Below are 17,357 nucleotides of genomic sequence, written 5' to 3'. Positions count from 1 at the left end.
AACTTACATTACTATGGCAAGAATAGGGGATGAGTGTATTATTCCATTGGGATGGGGTGACAATTCATTTGTCACTATTTATGAACTATGGATGCATACACTGTCACAAATGAAGATGGATGCATTATCTCTTGGGGTCCCCTGACGCATAGAAGTAATGCGTGTGGGCATATGTGATTTTAATATATATTAACTTGCAAATAACTCCATGAAGCATACAGACATTGCGTGTGATAGGGGTGCTGATGAGTCAACACGCAGCTTGGCTTCCAGAGACTCTGCTGGAATCCTATGCTGATTGACTGAGGCCGCTCTCCTTAACCCGTTATCTTAATTTTTAATAAGTTGTGTCATCAGGTATTTCTTTTCAGATATGGAGACTTAAGAACAAAACACACGGTCTACTAAGGTAAGACAGAGCCTGGTGATTCAGGCATCCTGTTCGTAGAAGTGGTCTGATTGCTCATATTGCAACTGTGGATGAAGAGCAAGATGCTGAGGGGAATCACCAGAGTGGCCTTCTGCTTTGGCTAGGCCATCTCTAATCTATTTGCATGCTCAGTCATCTGGACCAGCACTTGTAAATCATTCAGAACTTCCTCTCAGAGCTAAGGCTTATTGACAATGGGGTTCCATAGGCTCCTGGCTGCGCCTGTGACTCTGCTCCCTGGGATCCCATTGTGACGACATTCTAATTCATTTACTTCTTTTTCATTTGAGCCAGGATCTCTCTATGTAGCCCAGGCTGCTCTCAAACCCATGGTCCTTCTGCCTCAGCCTCCCTCTTGCTGGGATTATAGGTGTGAACCCCCATGCCAGTCTCTCAACTGTGCCGTTCATACAGAGGCCCACTTACTTCAGTTTCTTTATTGATTCCTGGAAATATTCTTGAGCTGGAAACTTGTTTTTTGTTTGTTTTGTTTTTCGAGACTGGGTTTCTCTGTGTAGCTTGGCGTCTTTCCCGGAACTTACTCTGTAGTCCAGGCTGGCCTCGAACTCACAGAGATCCGCCTGCCTCTGCCTCCCGAGTGCTGGGATTAAAGGCATGTGCCACCACTGCCCGGCTGAGCTGGAAACTTTGTGGAGATGTCGGGGAGTTTTATTGAGAGTGATCATGCTGCATTATGTGATGAGAAAGAGTGTGTTGTGTGGTCTGATATGTATTACAGTTAAAATAGAATTGGGAATTTATCAAAGCAATACTGTTAGGATAAGATCCTGAATATTCGCCATGTTCTAGGTCTTCTGGTGGACACACTAAACCCTTTTATCTCATATAAACTGCAAAAAAAAAAAAAATCCTGTGAATAATCTAAAAAATTCTTAATCTCATTTTATACATGAAGATTCAGAGAGGTTCAATTATTTGACTGAGGAATCCCAGCAGAGGCAGGGGACAATTCAGGTCTCTGATGTCTGAACTGAGGGACGTTCTGATGGCAATCTCTGTCCTCCTCCTCAGGACCCAGTGAAGCCAAGTAAACCGTCTTTAGGAAGGCTGTGTTGTGTTAGGGGACTTTATGCATCATTCGACCCTTCATTTTGCCATTATTTGCTGTCCTGACTTGCAGTCCTGGGCCACCATGGGCTTCTGGCTGAGGCATGGCCTGTCAGTGCTGGGTCTCTGGTGTTCCTGAGGGATCTGTACCCAGTTCTCTTGGGCATCTTTACATTCAGACATACATATTGTCTATGCAGGAGGAATCTCTGGCCTTTTTGCCAGCTGGGCCCTTCCAACCTGGAACCTTCCTTTACCGAAACAGACCTTCCCAATGTCCAGAGCATCCTTCTCACGATCACCAAACCATAGCCAAGGTCATTATTAATTACTCATACTTGACACCATGCAGAATTCGCTTATGGTTTAATTCATGGTTCTGTCGTCATTAATAGAAGCTTATATCCTCCATCTCTGAAAAAAAAAAACCCAGAAGATAGAAATTTTGGAGTTGTTTTTCACACACAGAAAAAAGCCAAATTCCAAACCCCAACAGTCCAAATGAAGAAGCCCTTACCTTGCCTGGATTAAAATGGAACAGAAATTAGCTCTGGCTGGGATCCTGGGCTGTATGGTTGTGTGAGTACAAGAATAGAGTTACTGACCTTGAAGTGAGTCTGGTTTCTAGTTTTAGCTGTATCACTAGCCTGCTCTGATCTTGGATGAGTCACTTAATGCACCTGGTTTGTGTTTTCTTTCCTGTAACATGAGGATAGTATGTGCTTGAACCAGGTGGTGGAGGTGCATATGAGACCGTGCCCTCGATCACTGATTTATACCTGTTTACTAAATACTGTGTGTGGTGAACATCGTGTTCAACTGCAAGACAGAAGAATAAGTAGCCTATATCTGCATTTCTTAGTCTCCCAGTTATCTGTGTTTCCTCCTAAGAAGCTCATAGTCTTGGGTACATAAAATTAAAAATTATGTTGGGCGTTGGCGGCGGCGGCGCACGCCTTTAATCCCAGCACTTGGGAGGCAGAGGCAGGCGGATCTCTGTGAGTTCAAGGCCAGCCTGGTCTCCAAAGCGAGTTCCAGGAAAGGCACAAAGCTACACAGAGAAACCCTGTCTTGAACCCCCGCCCCCCCCCAAAAAAAAATTACAGAGGTGCACCTTGTAAATGCAAAAGCTTTGTCTCTGATTGCTGCAGATTGAACCCACGGTTCTGTGTGTGCCAGGCAAGGGCTGTACCTGAAGCTATAGTCTCAGTCCCTGAAACTCTTTCATCGGGGTGATCTGTGCAGTGAGGGTTCTGTGGTTTAACAAGCTTGAGAAAGTCATACAGACTGTCTTTGGAAATTCTTCTGTGAAAACTCACAGTGAACACTAATTAGAAGCTCTGATAAGTCACACAGCAAGGGACGATGCTGACCTGGGGGCAGGGGAGATAGCCTAGTTTCAAGTGTTTGCTATGCAAGCACGAAGGCCTGAGTTTAGTCCTCAGAAACTATGTAAAGAAGACGAACAAACCACGGAAAAGAGCCAGGCTTGGTGGCTCGCTCTTGGGATCCCAGCTCTGGGGAGGCTGAGTCAGGTGGATTGCTATGACCTGCTGGCCAGCTGCCATTGTTAAGCCCCAGGCTAATGAGATACCTTAATTAAGAGGCAAGGTTGATGGCTCCTGAGGGATGGCAGGTTGTCCTTGTGTTTTGATACACACGCATGCACCCTCACACATATGTGCATCTGCACACATGCACATACTCAACAAATCAGTAAGAAATAATAAAAGAGGTATGTTGAATTCCATTTAACCTCGTATGTTTCAGGTTTATAGGAAACTTAAGAATTACGGAACATCAGCTAACACCTAGAGGAACACCTAATTTGGGGAACCCCCCTTTCGTGATGATGCATGACCAACTATTCCCATTTTACCCTCTATCCATTTCCACGATTACCCTCATCCATTGGTGCATATCCCTTGCTTGTGTGTTCGTGTCCCTGATTCAGTTGTGAGATCCTCAGAGAATGCCCTATCTGTTCATATTTGCACCCCCAGGATGTGGGTTGCAAGGAAATCCCTGATTTTTAGTTGGCATTCAACAAATGATCACTGGGTGAGTGTGAGATTTTATATTCATAGTGCACAAATGTGATGGGTCTGAAATGCTATGATCTGAGAAGAGAGTGACTGAGCTTCTTTCATCTGCTTTGCATAATGTCCAGTTTTATTAATTTTCATGACTGTAGTCACATTTAAAAATGTTTTTTTATTTAGTGTGCAGGGGTCTATGTGTGGGCATGTGCATGCCACGTGCACATAGGATGAGATCAGAGGGCAACTTCGGGAGTCAGTTCTCTCTATCATGCAGGTTCCAGAGATTGAGCTCAGGTCTTCAGGTCTGGTAGCATGAACCCTTCCATGGTGAGGGGTCTTATCAGCACTTAACCAGGCTTATAGAGTAACTATACAAGTTTAAACCATGCCTGGAGTTGGAAATGGGGTACTTTTGGATGAAGAGATAATAATAATTGCTGTGGGATGTTCTATATGGCAAATGTGTTGCTCTGATTGGTCAATAAATAAAACACTGATTGGCCAGTGGCTAGGCAGGAAGTATAGGCGGGACTAACAGAGAGGAGAAAAGAAAGAACAGAAGGCGGAAGGAGTCACTGCCAGGCACCACCATGACAAGCAGCGTGTGAAGAGGCTGGTAAGCCACGAGTCATGAGGCAAGGTATAGATTTATGGAAATGGATTAATTTAAGCTATGAGAACAGTTAGCAAGAAGCCTGCCACGGCCATACAGTTTGTAAGCAATATAAGTCTCTGTGTTTACTTGGTTGGGTCTGAGCGGCTGTGGGACTGGTGGGCAAGACAGGAAAACTCTAGCCACAAATAATAATAATTATTATTTTAGTTTAAAAGCTGCTCATATAACCCTACAAGTTTCGAATGAATTTAGTGAATGAGAAAAAAGGAGAGTATGCCACAAGGCCCCAAATGGGTATAGCTAAGAAGTTGTATAGATTTGCCCTGGATATAGGCGCACTCATGTTAGGGAAAAATTGCAACCAGTAGACTAAACTTTTATTGGGATGAAAATCAGGTTAGATGGATGAGTCTTTCTGTGGCAGGATATTTCTGACAGGGGACCACTAGCAGGGAAGAAAAGGGCACGGGCCGGGTGGGGGGTCGCTCCGTGGTGGCTGCTTGAGTTTGAGTCAGGCACAAAAACGAGAGTGGCTGGTACAGCTGGAATAGTCCCGAGGTGAAATGAAACACTAAGTACAGCAACCCGAGTGATAAAGCCTTTCCACACTTCGTTACCAGCTCTCAGTGAGCCTCCTCCCCAGGGCTCTTGGTGGAGCCAGCAGGTAGAAATTGTAGGGCGGAGGCTTCCTGCGTGTGCTCCATCAGTGAGGAAATAGGGTACAATAAGCCCAGATTGAGTGAAGGAACAATTGGGCACAGTTGGAGTAGTGGAAGTTGGTGCTTAGAAAGTTCTCCTAAGTGTTAAAAGCATAGTTCTTAGCCTTACACATTTGCTGTAAAAAGTTGTAAAGAGTATTGGCAGATATGACGGAGAATAAAATAATCACATTCATGTTAATTGAGGAGGATATAAGTTTTCATTTTGTAGTAAATTAGTTTTGACAAATATTTGGGATGTATTTATATAAACAAAGCTGATACATATTAGTTACCTTTTTAAAAACATAAACAGTCTAATATAAACATAATTTTGGATAATTATTTTTTGTATAGATATTTTTGTAACAACATAGTATCCTATTTACTTAGCATTTATTGAACCAATTTCAGTTATTTGATATCTAGCTTACTTACAAAATATTATATATATGTGGCATATATCATATATTGCTATATATATATACACATATATGTTTTGTTATTATAAGCAATGCAGAGATGGACTATGTTCTACCCAAATCTTCATTCATGTCTTTTATTATTTCCTTTGGATCAGTTCCACAAAGTCAAATGACCAGTTTCAAGATAATAAGTTGACCTTTGGTAATGTTGAACCAATTTTTAAAACTACTTCCTGGAAAAAAGTTTGTTTATTATTATAGAAAGATACTATTTATTATTAAAATATTTTCCCGTTAAATAGAAAGAATGGGATTAGCTTATCTGGGTTTTCATTAGGTTGATAGTTTAAATATTAAAAAGTGATTGAATGGGCTGAACTGTAGCTCAGGGGTAGAGTGCTTACCTAACTTTGTAGAACCTTGGGCTTGATCCCCAGTACCAGAAAGAAAGTCTACTGCTCATTTATATTTTTCTTCTAAATTGAATTTATTTTTGTCAGTTTTATATATGTATATTATGCAGTCTCATCATACATGCCCCTTACACCCCCATGTCCCCTTTATTCCCTTGCCAACACTCGCTCCTTCCAGCAATTCCACCTCCTACTTTCACATCTTTGTTGTGTGACCTAATGAGAAGGCCAACTTCATGAGCACGGAAGTGTGGGCGACTAACTCATCAGTGGTTGGTTACTCCCTTGCCCCAGAAGTCCTTAGCAGCCAATATTTCCTGCATAGTCCATGGGCCCCTCTGACTGGATGTTGACAGGCTCAGTCTGTGTCAACCTAGCACAGGCTATTTCAGCTCCTATGATTACAACAGCCATGTGCAGAAGATAACATTTCCTAGCTCTTCTCTTCACCATCCAGATCTTACATTTCTGCCTCCTCTTCTATGATATTCTCTATACCTTGGAGGTGAAAAAGATGTCTCATTTAGGGCTGACCACTCTACAGGTACTTATTCTTAGTACCTTGGGCAGTCATGAGTCTTTGCATTATCTATCATTTGCTGCAAAAAAGAAGCTTCCCTGATCAAGGTGGAGAGAAGCACATACCTGTGGGTATATATATATATATATTATTTAAGAGGTAGTTTGATAGCATGCTCATTTATCGAAACAGAAGTAGTAGGTTCACCCCTAGGTCCTATGATCTCCCCAGCCACGGGCCTTTAACATGTTCAAAGTACCAGACATGAACTCCTATGTGTGGAGGGAGGCCTCAGATTCAATCAGAAAGCAGTTGGCTACTTCCCTAACAGTCATGGCGCTGTTGTACCAGTGGTCACATCTTGGTCCACAGCTGGGTAAGAATTTTGCTAACTCATTTTCCTGAGCTACTTGTGTAGTACCTTCTGTACAATGGAAGCTAGCCATCAGGGAGAATGCTTTTGGATCATTCAGTTCCATCCTGATTTCTTTCTTTCTTTTCTTTAAATTGTACCAGACTCATTTTTATTTTGAAAATATGGTATTTAGCAGCTGACTGTATGTCTTGTTAATTTCTTTTTTATTAATTTTATTTATTTATTTAATATACCAACCACAGTTTCCCCTCCCTTCTCTCCTCCTGTTTCTGCCCCCCTCTGCCCCCTGTCCACGCCTCAGAAAGGGTAAGGCCTCCCACAGTAGTTAACAAAGCATGCCATGTCAAGTTGAGGCAAGACCAAACTTCTCCCCTATGCATTAAGGCTGAGCGAGGCATCTCACCATAGGAAATGGGTTCCAAAAGAGCCATATCATGTACCAGGGACAGATCCTGGTCCCACTGCTAGGGACCCTACAACCAGACCAAGTTACACAACTGTCACCCACATGTAGAGTGTCCAGGTCATTCCCATGCAGGCTCCCTATCTGTCTGTCCCACAAGCTCAGATCAGCTGTCTCTGTGGTTTTCCCCATCACGATCTTGACCCCCTTTGCTCATATAATCTTTCTTCCTTCTCTTCAAATGGATTCCTGGAGCTTGGCCCAGTGCTTGGCTGTGGATCTCTGCATCTGCTTCCATCAATTACTAGATGAAGGTTCTATGATGACAATTACGGTAGTCACCAATCTGATCACAGGAGAAGGCCAGTTTAGGCACCCTCTCTATTATTGCTAGGAGTCTTAGTTGGGGTCATCCTTGCAGATTCCTGGAGTTTTCTCTGGCATCAGGTTTTTCTTTAACTCCATAATAGTACCCTCTATCATTGCTTTTTCAATGCTCCCCCTCTCCATCCTTCCTCCAACTTGGCCATCCCAATCCCTCATGTTCCTGTTCCACATCCCCTCCCCTATTTCTCTCCCTTTCCACCCCCAACTTGCTCAGAAGATCTCATCTATTCCTCTTTCCCAGGGCTGTCCATGTGTCCTTCTTAGGGTCCTCCTTGTTACCTAGCTTCTCTGGGGCTGTGGGTTGTAGCCTGGTTATCATTTGCTTTACATCTAATATCCACTTATGAGTGAGTACATACCGTGTTTGTCTTTCTGGGTCTGGGTTACCTCAATCAGGATGATTTTTTTTTCTAATTCTATCCATTTGTCTGCAAATTTCATGATGTCGTTTATTTTATTCTTATTTTTATTTTTTTTAACTGCTGAGTAATACTCCATTGTATAAATGTACCACATTTTTTTTATCTACTCTTCAGTTTAGGGGCATCTAGGTTGTTTCCAGGTTCTGGTTATTACGAATAATGCTGCTATGAGCATAGCTGAGCAAGTGTCCTTGTGGTATGATTGAGCATCCTTTAGGTATATGCCCAAGAGTGGTATCGCTGGGTCTTGAGGTAGATTGATTCCCAATTTTCTGAGAAACCGCCATACTGATTTCCAAAGTGGCTGTACAAGTTTGCACTCCCACCAACAGTGGAGGAGTGTTCTCCTTACTCCACATTCTCTCCAACATAAGCTATCATTAATGTTTTTGATCTTAGGCATTCTGACAGGTTTAAGATGGTATCTCAGAGTTGTTTTGACTTGCATTTCCCTTATAGCTAAGGAACAATGTCTTAAAGAATGCTGAGCAATTCTTTAAGTGTATCTCAGCCATTTGAGATTTTTCTGTTGAGAATTCTCTGTTTAAATCTATACCCCATTTTTAAATTGTATTATTTGGTTTTTTGATGTCTAGCTTCTTGAGTTCTTTATATATTTTGGAGATCAGCCCTCTGTCAGATGTGGGATTTGTGAAAATCTTTTCCCATTCTTTAGGCTGCTGTTTTGTCTTATTGACAGTGTCCTTTGCCTTACAGAAACTTCTCAGTTTCAGGAGGTTCCATTTATTAATTGTCAACCTCAATGTCTAAGCTATTGGTGTTGTATTCAGGAAGTAGTCTCCTGTGCCTATGTGTTTAAGGATATTTCCTACTTCCTCCTCTATCAGGTTCAGTGCAACTGGATTTATGTTGAGGTCTTTGATCCACTTGGACTTGAGTTTTTTGCAGGGTGAGAGATATGGATCTCTTTGCATTCTTCTACATGTCAACATCCAGTTATGACAGCACTATTTGTTGAAGATGCTTTCTTTTTTCCATTGTTTATTTTTGGCGTCCTTGTCAAAAATCAGGTGCTCATAGCTGTGTGGATTTATGTTGGGGTCTTCAATTCGATTCCATTGATCCATCTGTCTGTTTTTATGCCAATATCAAACTGTTTTTATAATTTCTATGGTAGGGCTTGAAGTCAAGAATAGTGATACCTTCAGAGGTTCCTTTATTGTACAGGATTGTTTTAGCTATCCTGGATTTTTTGTTTTTCCATATGAGTTGAGTATTGTTTTTTCGAGGTCTGTGAAAAACTGTGTTGGGATTTTGATGGGGATTGCATTGAATCTGTAGCTTGCTTTTGGTATGATTGCTATTTTTTCCTATGTTAATCCCATCTATCCAAGTGCATGGGAGATCTTTCCATTTTCTGATGTCTTCTTCAATTTCTTTCTTCAGAGACTTAAAGTTCTTGTCGTACAGATCTTTCACTTGTTTGGTTAGAGTTAACCCATGATATTTTATATTATTTGTGGCTGTTGTAAAGGGTGTTGTTTTTCTGATTTCTTTCTCAGCCTGTTTATCATTTGCATATAGGAGAGCTACTGATTTTTTAAGTTAATTTTGTATCCCACCATGTTACTAAAGGTGTTTATCAGCTGTAGGAGTTCCCTAGTAGAATTTTTTTTGGTCCCTTATGTATACTATCATGTCATCTTTAAATAGAGAAAGTTTGACTTCTTTTTTTCCAATTTTTATCCTCTTGATCTCCTTTTGTTATCTGATTGCTCTAGCTAGAACTTTGAGTACTATATTGAATAGATATGAGGAGAATGGACAACCTTGTCTTGTTCCTGATTTTAGTGGAATTGCTTTGAGTTTCTCCCCTTTTTAATTTGATGTTGGCTGTCAACTTTTGTTTTTTGTTTTTTGTTTTTTTTTTTTTTGGTACTAGATGGAGAACTCCAACCCAAGGAAGTTACTACATCCATGAAAACACAGGTAATAGATAATCTCACAACAGCAAATCCCAAAGAAGGGAAACACAAAGAAGGTGGTACCCTACCACTACCACCACCAAGACCAAAAATAACAGGAATTAACAATCACTGGTCATTAATATCTCTTAATATCCATGGACTCAATTAGCCTATAAAAAGACACAGACTAACAGAATGGATAAAGAAACAGGATCTATCCTTGTGCAGCATTTAAGAAACACATTTCAACTTCAAAGACAGACATTACCTCAGAGTAAAAGGTTGGGAAAAGATTTTCTAATCAAATGGACCTAAGAAACAAGCTAGTGTAGCTATCCTAGTATCTAACAAAACAGACTTGAAACTAAAATTAATCAAAAGAGATAACAACCGACACTGAGGAAATCCAGAGAATATAGTACTCTCTGTAGGGCTAGATTTGTGGATAGGTATTGTTTTAAATCTGTTTTTTTTTTTTTTCATGGAATATTTTGTTTTCTCTATGGTGATTTAAAGTTTTGTTGGTTATAGTAGTCTAGGCTGGCATTCGTGGTCTCTTATTGTCTGCAAATTGTCTGTCCAGGACTTTCTGGCTTTCAGAGTCTCCATTGAGAATTAGGGTGTAATTCTGGAAGGTCTGCCTTTATATGTTACTTGACCTTTTTCCTTTGCAGCTCTTAATATTCCTTCTTTATTCTGCATGTTTAGTGTTTTGATTATTATGTTGGGGACTTCTTTTTTTGATATAGTCTATTTGGTATTCTGTAAGCATCTTGTATCTTTATAGTCATGTCCTTCTTTAGGTTGGGAAAGTTTTCTTCTATGATTTTGTTGAAAATATTTTCTGTGTCTTTGAGCTGGTATTCTTCTCCTTCTTCTATCCCTATTATTTTTAGGTTTGGTCTTTTCATGGTGTTTCAGATATCCTGGATGTTTTGTGTTAAGAATTTATTGTATTTAACATTTTCTTTGACTGATGAATCTACTTCCTCTATCATATCTTTAATGCCTGAGATTTTCCCTTCCATCTCTTGTGGTCTGTTGGTTGTGCTTGCACCTGTAGTTTCTGTTCATTTACCCAGATTTTCCATTTCTAGAATTCCCATGGTTTGTTTTCTTTATTGCCTCTATTTCAATTTTCAAGTCTTGAACTGTTTCCTTCACCTGTTTGATTTCTTTTTCTTGGCTTTCTTTAAGGGATTTATTGATTTCTTCCAATTTTTTGTTTGTCTTTTCCTCAATTTATTTAAGGGAGTTTTTCATTTCCTCTTTAAGGACCTCTATTATCTTCATAAAGTTATTTTTAAGGTAGTTATCTTCTGCTTCATCTGTGTTGGGATGTTCAGGTCTTGCAGTTGTAGAACCACAAGGTTCTGGTGGTGCAATATTGTACTTTATGTTGCTGAATGTATTCTTTTTTTTTGAGACAGGGTTCCTCTGTGTAGTTTTGGTGCCTGTCCTGGATCTTGCTCTGTAGACCAGGCTGGCCTTGAACTCACAGAGATGCACCTGGCTCTGCCTCCCCAGTGCTGGAATTAAAGGCATGCGCCACCACCGCCTGCACTGAATGTATTCTTATACTGCCATTTACCCATCTAGGTTTGGAATAATAGTAGGAACAGGTGTTGATTCTTGTGATGTGTTTGTTGAATAGGTCTTTTGCTCCTTCATTGCTTGTTGGCTTGAATGGCCAAGGATTCTCATGATTGGCTGGTTGTCAGGTTGAGCAGGGTTGTCTCAGTTGAGGTTTGTGGGTGTTTTGGTGCCTAGACCCAGTGTATCATCCAGTTATTCTGGCTGGTGTGGACTTTACTTCTGCCTTTGGGATCTGTTCTTCCAACTGATGTAGGTTTTGCCTGTGCCTGTTCTTCCAACTGGTGTGGGTGAGGCTTGTGCCTGCAGGGTCTGCTGATGTTGCTGGAGATGGTTATTCACCAGGAGGCTGCTCTTCCAACTGGTGCATGTGGTGCTTGTGCCTCTAGAGGTTGTTGATGTTGGGGAGGATGTTTGGCCAGGGGGAGGATGATGGATTCAGTGGGCTTGGGCAGCGGAATGAGTCTTGTAGGGTACAGAGTCCAATGAGTGGCAGTGGTGGTGGAGCGCCTGCCCACAGGACTTTTACTTGCTGGCTGGCTGCTGGGGCTGAGATGGGATGGGGAGAGGCATGGGGATGTGTGTTGGGGCTTAAGGCTTAGAGATTGGAGCAATTTAGCTGGGGTACCAGTCACTTACCTCTTCTTCCAATTGGTGCAGGTGGTGCTTTGTGCCTCTAGGGGTTGCGGATGTTACAGGGGATGGTTGGTGAGTGGGGGGATAATAGGCTCGATGGGTTTTAGTGATGGAATGGGTCTTGTAGGCTACAGAATCCATGGGTAACCATGGTGATGGAGCAGCCTGCCTGTAGGACTCTTACCTGCTGACTGCCAGCCTGATTTCTTAGGTCAAACAACTAAGGCATGTGGGATCTTTGGCAATATGGTTAGTTCTGGTGTACAACCAAGATCAGTGGCAACATCCTGTGCATGTGGGGCCATCCTGATGAACAACTGGTTATTTTTATTTCTTTCAGTTAATTTTGTGTACTTTGCTAACAGGGTGTTCATCTTTTTGTTGATTTATTAGAACATTATATATTAACATAGTCATTATACACATGAATTAATTCTTTCTATTTATTTATTTATTTATTTATTTATTTATTTATTTATTTATTTATTTATTTATTTATGGTTTTTTCGAGACAGGGTTTCTCTGTGTAGCTTTGGTGCCTGTCCTGGATCTCACTCTGTAGACCAAGTTGGCCTCAAACTCACAGAGATCCACCTGGCGTTACTTCCCAAGTGCTGGGATTAAAGGTGTGCGCCACCACCACCTGGCAAATTAATTCTTTAAAAGCTCTTGTGTTCTTATATAACAAGTCATGAATATGTATTTTATAATTTCATTGTACCTTTATAAGAAGAGTGGGTTTGGCCTTGTAGACTACTGCTTCTTGTTTATTTGTAGAAACCTGAGTATCTCTCATGGTTGCTTGGTAGGTTCCCAAAGTAGCAGGCAGCAAAGGACTCTTAGAGTTACTACTCATAGTTCAAGGTGTACCCAGTAAGTTTCCAAATCATGGATGCTTCCATGGGGACAGTGTTTTTCAGCATGCCAAACACTTCCACTACTCACATCTCTAGCTCAAGATGAGTTTTAGAGTTCAGACAGTCCTTAGAAACTGAATAAGGAGAGCATGACTGTAAACTTTTTACCTTGTCAGTTTGGATGTTCTGTTTACACAGACCCTTGTTAGAGGCACACACATTTTACATCAACCGTAGACAGGGCCTACTGGTTCTCTTGGCATTAAAGGCCACAGCACTGTAATTCCAGCCACACAGTTGTAATCTGGGCTGACCCGGGACTGTCATCCCAACACAGTTTTCCACAGGTGTCTTGACTCCACACTTTCCACAGTTGCAAATACTTAGCCAAACTTCATTGAGTCTTTTCCTGGCTTTTCTCCTGGTATTTTAAAGCAAACTCTGCCACCGTTTAATTTCATGTGCAGATACTTCAGTGTGCATGTCTGCACACTGAACATAACCAACCCATTTTATCATAGAGTGCACAAATAGCAAATGATTTTATATCCTGTGAATCCATTATATATTATTTCCTCCTTCTTTCAAATATTTTTGTCTTAATTTGATTTATCCAACTCAGAATCCAAACAAGTTCCATCCATCGTACTGGACTGTTATGTCTCTTAAAGCTTTGATTCTAAAGTAGTTTCATTCCTAGGGTTTTTTTTTTTTCTACTATAGCTTCATTAGAGAAACTGGGTCATTTGTCTTTAAAATGTCCCAGTTTCTAGGTTGTGTTGCTGTCTAGCTTCCTCTTCTACCCTTTGTAGTTGGGGCTAGAAAACTGGTTTCTCGAGTCAGTTCAGTGTTTTCAGGCAAAGCTATTTCCTAGGTGACGTGTGCTCTTCCATAAAGTATTAATACCAAGAAGTATCTGGTGTCCAATGGTTTCATCTCCAATGACACTGTGATTGATTAGAAAGTTCAGGAGCTGTCAACATTATCTTGTCACTTTCCCCATGGACACTTCTCTGGCTAGTTTTGACATTCATTGGTACGTTTTTTGTTAAGACTCATCATTTCATTAAGAGTTGAAAATTGGTGAGGGTTTGTGTGTGTGTGTGTGTGTGTGTGTGTGTGTGTGTGTGTGTATGTGCGTATGTGTGCATGTTAGTGTGTATGTACCTGTTTTCAGAGCCCAGAGGTAGATGTTGGTATTTTCCTCAGTCTCTCTCCATCTTATATTTTGAGACATAGTCTTGCAAAGAACCTGGAGCTCACTGATTTGGCTAGGCTGGCCAACCAGCAAGCCCAGGGACCACCCTGTCTTTGTCTGTTCAGTGTTGTGATTACAGGCATGTACTGTGATGCCCAGATTTCCTCTCAGGTGCTAGGGATGCAAATCAGAGCCTTCCATTTGTGTATCAAGAATTTTACAGGCTGAGCCATCTCCCTAGCAACTAAAATAGTGATTTTTTTAAAGCCTCATCGTTTCTTTTGTAAACATCATCTGAAAAAAGTTTTGAGGAGCCTACTCTCACAAACTGTATTTTATTTGATTATAAAGAACTGTGAGTCATATAGAAAAGAAAGATATTTGTGTCGTTCTTTGCCACTATTTGTAAATTTCAGTAATGGTCTTAGATAGTAATCTCCCCTAGAAGCCAGTGTCTTTTAAGTATAGTTATGAACTCATGGACTTTTACATGTTTAATATGCACTGATAGATTGTTGTCATTATTATTATTATTTTTTAATGTTCCAATTGTCCCATTCTAGACCAGAGAGAACTGTTCCAGGTGGCTGCGTCTTTTTGACACAGTTCTTGTTGCCCTGTGTATTTTAAAGTATATACCACCTTTTCTGCCACCCCCCCCCCACAAAAACGGAAGTTACTCTACCTCACTGAATCTCAACTCTCTGGAAGGCAGCCTAAGCTTCATTTTCTTTAGAATTTAATTCTTCTTAGACTCGCATATTACGGTGAAAAATGAATTCAGGTACCAAGCAGGCACTCAATCAATGTGTATTGTTGAATTAAATCCTGCTTTGTAGCACCATGCATTTCACATGCTAATGTAAACAGTAGATGGACCCAGGATAATTTAACTCATTTCCATGAACATCACCGAGCCCACATAATGTTGTTGTAGCTTTAGAAAAGAGCTGAAACACATACCTATCAAGCTTGGAAATATCTCCACACAATTGTCCCTGTCATCTGGTATATTAGCATTCTTCTCACAGTGCTTTGCTTATATAAATTTAACAAGATGAAAGGGTGATGCTGAGAGAAGTCTTTGGACAGATTCGTTACCTTAGCAACCTTGCCCCAGACTTCCACAGCCCTGACCCAGCTGCAAAGTCCTTCACTGGCTAACGAGACACTCTTAATGACAGCTGGCTGAAGCTCAGGCCTGCTGGTAAAATGACTTCTTATCTGGACAGTAACCTTTGAAAGAATATTATTTTTATCAGATTTCCGAAAGAATCCAAACACCAAATGCGGTTCCACTAATAACTATATTCATAAGGCCATCATGCTTAAGTGCTTCTGGGAAAGCATTAGTAACAGGAAATTAAGTGTTACAGAATAATTGCTAACCTCACTGCATAAAATAGAAGTTGGCCACCCAGTGATTTTGTGTTGGTGGCAGTCATTAGATGCCACTGTCCTGTATAATTGAAAAATTGTTTGTATAAGGAAATATTGTCACTGCCTCATTAGTCCCAACATTTAATTGTATTGGGAAAATCTGAATGAAACTGCATATCTACATTGGCTACCTAGGTGGTTTAAACAGTTAAAAATTAATTGCTACCTGAGCAAAGACAGCCCTATAGCTCTTTTTCTAGAAAGCTCTTTGTGAATAAAATCAAATTTATTTATTTTGTTGATTCATTCACTATCTGCCATTTACCATTACTACAATTTGACACATAATGGGAATGACTGAAGTATCTTTTCTTTTCCTCAAGGATCGAAGTTTTTAATAATCAAATAGTGTATGAGAATGTTATTTAACATTTTTTCAGATGATGTTTGCAAAGTAAATAATATGATTTTAAAAATTCACAATGTTAGGGGAGGGGAAGATGATTTAGTTAGAGAAGTTCTTACCAGGTGCTGTGCTAGGTAGGCACTAAGAGTGAGAACAAATGGACAAAAATCCAGTTCCTGCCCTTCCATATATTACAGGATGATAGCCTAATGTTTCAATGTCACCCAACAAAAAGCTCTTGAGGAGCTTGGGTTTTCCATCCATTGGTACCCCCACACATATTTCCCTAGTACACACAGCTGATCATGGTATTTGTTGACTGCTGATACCCATTCTGATCAGTGCATAACCATGGCATGTAATTAATGTAAGTTTGCAAGTTGAAACTTTTGCACATTCAGTTATTAGATTAGTGACTTGGTTTCATTTTTTAAGACAAATAGTGTTTTCTTATTTTACCAACAAGCCCAAGAGTCATATGAAGAAGAACATCCAAAAATGCAGGGAAATAGTCATAGTTCATAGCCTAGTGAAAAATAATAAATCATTCCTACACCCATAGAGAAGAAATTGTAGATAAAACATGCCCCTATTTAGTGTGGTCTAGAAGAGCTGTTGTTGTGCGATTGTTACTGGGACAACATGGGCAAACATTTATTCACCCCAGGTAAGGCAATCAAAACAGACCAAAGAAGTGAGTCCATTCAGTCCTAGCTTAATAAACCAATAGGTTTAACTGGGGTTACTTATAGGAATATGGTTGAGGGGTTACTTACAGGGACATGGATAACTATAAGGAAGCTGTACCACTGAAAAGTTCACCCAGACATGGGTGATTGCTTTTTTTTTTTTTGTTTTTTGAGACAGGGTTTCACTGTGTAGCTTTGGAGCCTGTCCTGGATCTTGCTCTATAGACCAGGCTGGTCTCGAACTCACAGAGATCTGCCTACCTCTGCCTCCTGAGTGCTGCGTTTAAAAGTGCTTGACACCACAGCCTGGTGGGTGATTGCTCTTAAAAGGGAATTCCTTGAATCATCACAGTCAGTTCCTTGAGTCAGAGTATCCTCCCTCCAGCAATTGTGACTGTTTATATAACCTTGGAGAGGCGGGACTAGTGAATCCTGTAAGTTTCAGGAGCTTCCTGATACTTCTTTTTATGTGCTTCCTGAGTCTTAAGAGCTTCCCTCTACCAGGGAATATTTCAGAAAGGAATAAATAGCTGCAGAACAGCCATCTACTTAGAAAGCCTCTTTTTTAGGTTTTATTGATAGCTTAAGTTAGATCCTATTGTGGACCATATACTTTTTATGATCCTGCAAATTCATATGTTGAAATCCAGTCATGGTGGCACATGCCTCCATCTCCTAACACTTAGGAGATGGAGGCAGCAGGACCAGTGATTTCAAGGTTGTCTTCAATCACATAGTGAATTTAAGGCCACCTTGGGCTGCATTACAGCATGTCTCAAGAATAGAACAGAACTTAACAAAACAAAACAAAATCACACGTCAAAGTCCCAAGCTCTCATAATACATTATTAGCTGAGAGCTTTGAAAGGG

The sequence above is a fragment of the Peromyscus leucopus genome, chromosome 18 (assembly GCF_004664715.2).
Source record: "Peromyscus leucopus breed LL Stock chromosome 18, UCI_PerLeu_2.1, whole genome shotgun sequence".
Lineage (NCBI taxonomy): Eukaryota > Metazoa > Chordata > Mammalia > Rodentia > Cricetidae > Peromyscus > Peromyscus leucopus.
Note: the sequence above shows the minus strand (reverse complement) of the source record.